The following is a 6000-nucleotide window of genomic DNA, read 5'->3' as shown; positions in this document are numbered from 1 at the left end:
AAGCTTGGATAAAGTGTTCTAGAAAGTTCTAGATAATAAAATTATTGTTCTCTCTTATTTGTTTCCTAAGGTAACTTGATCTGATTAAGATATACGAATTTTTAACATTTTCTTTTATAATTCGAGAATGGATGCAGATATCGAGATGCGGTTTTCACTAATATTTAGCAAATTTTATGGTGATTAACGGTCTGTGAAGTAAATAGTACCGTTCCATTTAACTTTTTTTAAAAAATCACAAAAATATGTAACCGCTGCAGATAACGCCCTCTAGCTTATTTGTTTTAAACCAAGCGGTCTTACTGAAAATATCTTTTAAAAGAGCATGAAATGCTCTTTCAAACAAGACCAAAAATATTCAAATCGGTTGAATGGTCCAGGAGATATTAAAATGTAAACATTTGAAAACGCATTGGCCTCCCCCTCCCTTATTATGACAGATATAAAAAATATTGCAAAACAAAAGCGATGCGCTATTATCCAAGCTACTAAATGATGTTGTCAAAGTTATAGCTCATCGTCTAACTTTCTGAGATAGCAGGAATTTTATGTTTCTCTATGGCAGTTACGCCCCCTAGCGGTCGAATTACGAACTTCAAAATAATTTCCAGCTATTTCTCTTGCCCACTTTGCTTATAAAGATTTTTTTCCCAAACCTCTAGGCCTTACCGTTGTTGAGATACAGCCGCTCCGTACGCTTAACGGGACACCCTGTATAAATCGCAGACTTTTGAATGTTTAGCAGTGTGAACGCTGTCAAGGCAGGAGTGATATATTACGTCACCGTAATTGAAGATGGACCAAGGCATCACACAGATTCGCTCTAAGGTTCTGGTTCAAAATATATCTGTTGTTGTAAAGCAACCTTAATGTAGAGTAAGCACTCCCTAGAAGGCACCGAACATACCCATCAAAGCCAAGCTGCTCATCGAAACAGATACCCAAATTTTTTACATTTTCCACAAAGCTAAAACGACTTCCACCCATCACCAATTGCAAGTTACTTTTTACAAACTCAGCCGAAGCTCTATCCCCAAAAACTATAACCGATGACTTACTAGAATTAATCCGTAGACAAAGCTTGCCAGCAAGTTCTTCGACCTTAACTAAGTCATGATTAATTTTGCTTTCAACATCATAAGCATAAAAGTATGGCATACAGTGATCCAAAATATTAGCGAACCCAATTGTAGATATCAGATATAACAGAGGACCCAAAATAGAGCCCTGTGGGACACCCGATATAACATCTGCAGTATTGGATCTACCACCATTAAGTTTAACCAACTGCTTTCGTCCAGACAAATAGCTTTGTACTAAATGAATCAAACCTAAAGATAAACCTATATCATGGAGCGCAGCCACTAGAGTATCATGATGTATTCTATCAAAAGCCTTAGAAAAATCCAAAAGTGTTAAGGTAGTAACCCGTTTGTCGTCAATTGCTTTGAAGATTTCATCTGTCACACCCAGAAGCGCTACTAAATCCCGGACGAAAGCCAGACTGGCAAATTTGCAACACATTATAGTCATCAAGATAGCAGCGAAGTCTGAGGATTGAGGATTTGGGGTTTTTGGAATTGGAGTCACACGAGCGATCTTCCAAATATTAGGGAACACAGAACATTCAATGGAATAGTTAATTATATGGCACAAGAAGGGCAAAATTACAAAACAACACAATAAAAGCGTTTTAACACTTATGCCATCTATACCAACAGAGTTTGATTTGATAAAACTAAAAATAAAACGTTCTTTGGCAGATACAGAGTTTTTAAAATCATATTTGTATTAATTCTATAACAATTCAAAATTATCTAAATTCAATTTTTAATCAAGCGCTTTAAATATCTCTAATTCTGATTGATATTTGTCGGTTAGCTTAACAAAACGCTTTGGTATAAAGATATTCAATCATAACAGGTGTAATTACAAAACAAAAAAAATTACATTGTCAATCATTTATTTATTCCTTACTAATTGTAGAAGTTGACAAGAAAAAAGTAAATTATATTTTTTTTGTAATTTAATTAGCTTTAAGATTTATATTTCCTCCACTCTCAAGGTTGAAAAATTCCACACATTTTAATACATTATTGTTTCAAGAATGTTGAAGTGTTTTTGCACACATTTATAAAATACATAATAAGTATTAACTGTAACATTTAATTGAAATTGTAATTTCTTTTATTCCTGCTCTGTTTAGGTGTGTTTCTGATTTATTATTACTTTAAAGTACACTTAAAAAAAAATTTTAATAACACATTATTATTAATTTTCTCTTTGAGTTTATCGAATACGAATCCGGATTATCATTAATCAGTTCCAGCGACCATGAGTGAAAATACAAGTCCGGATTTACTCAACTCTGAAGGGCGAAATGTACTCACCACAAACGCCCATATACCCATTATGACGGCCATTCATCATAAGCTTTGCCGCGACTAGCTTTTACCCCTACTACTGCCATTCTTTGCCGAATATACGCGTAGTAAGAGCCCCGGATAAAGACTCATTCCGAAAGATTTCTTCTCAAATGTCTTTTTTTTTTTTTTTTAATCATGAAAATAAAAGATTAAACAATCTGCTGTGAAATCGAACTCGTAATCAATTCCTATACACAATTTAAGACTGACATAGATTCAATTGGATAATTAACGATCTAAACGTCTCGTAAACTTTGTTGTCTTTTCTATTATCCGGGTCAATGTCGTCGTGGCCTATACGCATTGAGTTGCGATACATTTCGTTTTCTTTAAATCCGCCCCTCGTAAATATTTTCTATAGTAGGTTTTATTATCCATACTTGCGTCTAAAATTAACGAACCCTGACTAGTAGCAGTGATTCGATTTTTTTTTATGAAAATGCAAGGTTGCCAAATGAAATAGTTTCGATGAATGTGAGTTGCAGAACAATTATTCTGCAGGTTGCAGTGTAAATAGAGATGGGCGATCGGATTATTATTACATCTGATTTTATTTGCTTCTGTGAGCCTCATCGTTTCAGTAGTGCGCGTCATAACAAATGTTTTGCGTTTTAGACATATTGGCAAACATATTTTTGAAGATATCCTTCAGTTTGCCATATTCGGCATTTAGTCCTCTACTCACTTGAACAGGATCCAGTCTTTCAGATTTATTTATATCTTACCTCATACCATTGTGGAAATAAGATACTACCTCATAGCAATTTTGTTGTCCCAAATTTTGAAACATCTTGTAACTTCAGATTAGATTAATATTAAAAAATAAAATAATTTTAAGAAATAAAGTGAAAACGGTCATTTATTGTTATTCTCGGTTTCAACGAAGAACAACGCGATTGCTCAATAATAGCCGTTGGTTTAGTTCAGAAATCGCAAATTTATTAATATAACACCTAAAAACCTCTTGGTCTTGGAATGGCAATCGCTTTCCGTTTTTCTGTCGCAACAACAAACTTTTGCAACCGCCGGGCACGTTGCCAGCCGTGAGTAATGCCCCTCAGTGTAACACCTCAATAATTCTTCTCGCCAGCCACCCAACCGTGTCTTCATCCGTTTAATATTAATTCGAACCGCGCAAATACTGTAAACAATTAATTAACATTTCTCATAAAGTAATTATCATTTATTATTTAGAGATCATAATAACAAAACTAATGGAATTAGAATTAATTTTACTGCGTATTTATTATGTGGAAATTGAAAACAAGAATTAGAAAGAAAATTTTCCGACCTTTTTTCTACGTAGTGTCCGTGATGGATACGCGGTCAGTTTACATGCTCGACTAATTATTGCATAAAGAATTAATTATATGGGTGATGGTGATAGTTCGTTAATGAAGGTTTCGTTCTGATCGCATTCACAACTTACTCAACGGTTTTCCCGGTAAACAATTTTTGATCATTCGTGTAACCACAAAAAAATATATTTCTAATACTCTTTGATGTATGGTAATTGGAAGTTTTCCAAACAATAAATCATGACTAATAAATTAATTAAAAAAATATATAAAAACAATGCTTAGATGATTGCAGTTTTAATTCTTTTTACACCAATTAATTTCGGTTTTGCATAAAAGTGCATCAGGTTTAACTATTGCACACTAATTTGCACAACTAATTTTTCTCTTTGCCTTCGAGATGCTAGAAATCGTTAATTATACCATTGTCCGTCTATTGCTCCAACCAACGATAGTTACTACACTTTTTAAATTGACCTTGCCGACTAACTGTATCGGAAGTAACGAAATTGACCTTCGCCGTAGCCGTTCGATTATGCGCGGATAATTGGCGAATTTTTACTTTCATTACTCGCTCTCATGCACAAGAGCGCGTTTCGTCTAATTTACCATTTATTATTTTTCTATTCGATGCGGAAACGGGTCCGTTTCTTCGATGGTTTTTACTTACGAAATTTTATTTTCAATTTGTAACCGGTTATAAATTTAAAAATTATTCTTCTTCTTACTTTAGGATTTTTCACTATTCTATCCACATGTTGTATATACAGTGTTGTTAAATAACCCGGGTATTTAAAGCTAAACAAAAAGTTGCTAAGAACACTCAAAAAACTAAAAAACAAAAAACCACCCAGCATAGACTAAAAGGAGCTATTCAAATATGAGGGAGAACAATTTATTATCACCCTACATACAATGATAGTGAAGATGTGGAAAGCAGAAGAGTTCCACAACGAATACCAGACCAACATCATTTGCTTTATACTTAGCACAGCATATAAAGTCTTGAATATGTTATGAAAAGAACCGGAGACGATCTAAACGCAACTTTGAGGTTGGAGGACACTTCGAAGAAGTGAAAACTATGAGATGCTCAGAAAAAATAAGCTAATACAAAGAGAGGTGCTGCATATATACAACGCACGTCAGAGACACATGTCGCAAAGAAAGTGTTTCTGAGACAACTAGGAGAAAGATACTCAGGAGATTCTCGGCATGAGAAGATGGAAGACTGTGGCTGGAGACCGAGGCGATTGAAAGCGAGGCATCGAAAAGCTCAAGACATGATTTGGATTGATTTCCAGAGATGGTCAGAATTCATAGCCAAAACTTGGAAGAATGCTTGTTTCCCTTCATATTCAAGGGATGCATAATCGCATTTATAAATATGTTGAGTCTCTAAATTGAGTCATATCTGGAGGAAACAAAAAATTTTCTTTTTACTTCCTCAGGTATATATTCTTTGGCCTCTGTACTCTCTTTGATGAAGAATCGATCTGATTTTCCTTAAAACAGCGTTTCTCAACCTGTGGGGCGCCATAATTCTACATGGGGGGCGCCAACACATCAAAATGAAAAAAAAAGATAATTATTAATAAAAAATTAAAGTCATTCTGACATTCCAAAAATTTAAGTAAGTACAGTACACATTTAAACTAATACACTCGTACTACTACCTATGTAATACCTTAATTACTATAAATATGATTGTATCAGTAGGTACTGTCAAATGCCAAATGAAACTAATAATAGACTCATCAGTACTAAATTAAAAGTAGCTGTAATGATTATAATTATTAGCAGTGTTGTTAAATACCCGGGTATTTATTTTCAAGGGAAAATTCCCTGGATATATACCCTGGGGTATTTACCCAAGATGGGTATTTAGAGGTATTTATAAAATTTGATTTAAATTGAGTTGATGGCAGTTTTGCAAGTACTTCAAGAATACAGAGTCCATTATCGATACACCAAACTTATTTATAACATTTACAAGAATGCTACAATGAGCGTGGGGTAAGGCAAGGCGATATAATGTTGAACCCAAATTGTTTATCACAGTCCTGGAGAGTGCATTTAAATAACTGGGTTGGACTCAAAAAGGTATAAAAATTGATGGCAATACCTAAGTAATTTGCGCTACGCGGACGATATGGTCCTTATTTCGGTATCCTTGGAGAGATGAGACTGATGCTGAACGTATATGAGGCGTGTGCAAGAGTTGGGCTAAATATCAACAAAATTTAGGACAAATCTTGTTCCAAGATGTAACATCA

The sequence above is a fragment of the Onthophagus taurus genome, chromosome 2, assembly GCF_036711975.1.
Source record: "Onthophagus taurus isolate NC chromosome 2, IU_Otau_3.0, whole genome shotgun sequence".
Lineage (NCBI taxonomy): Eukaryota > Metazoa > Arthropoda > Insecta > Coleoptera > Scarabaeidae > Onthophagus > Onthophagus taurus.
This window is presented reverse-complemented; position numbering follows the sequence as displayed.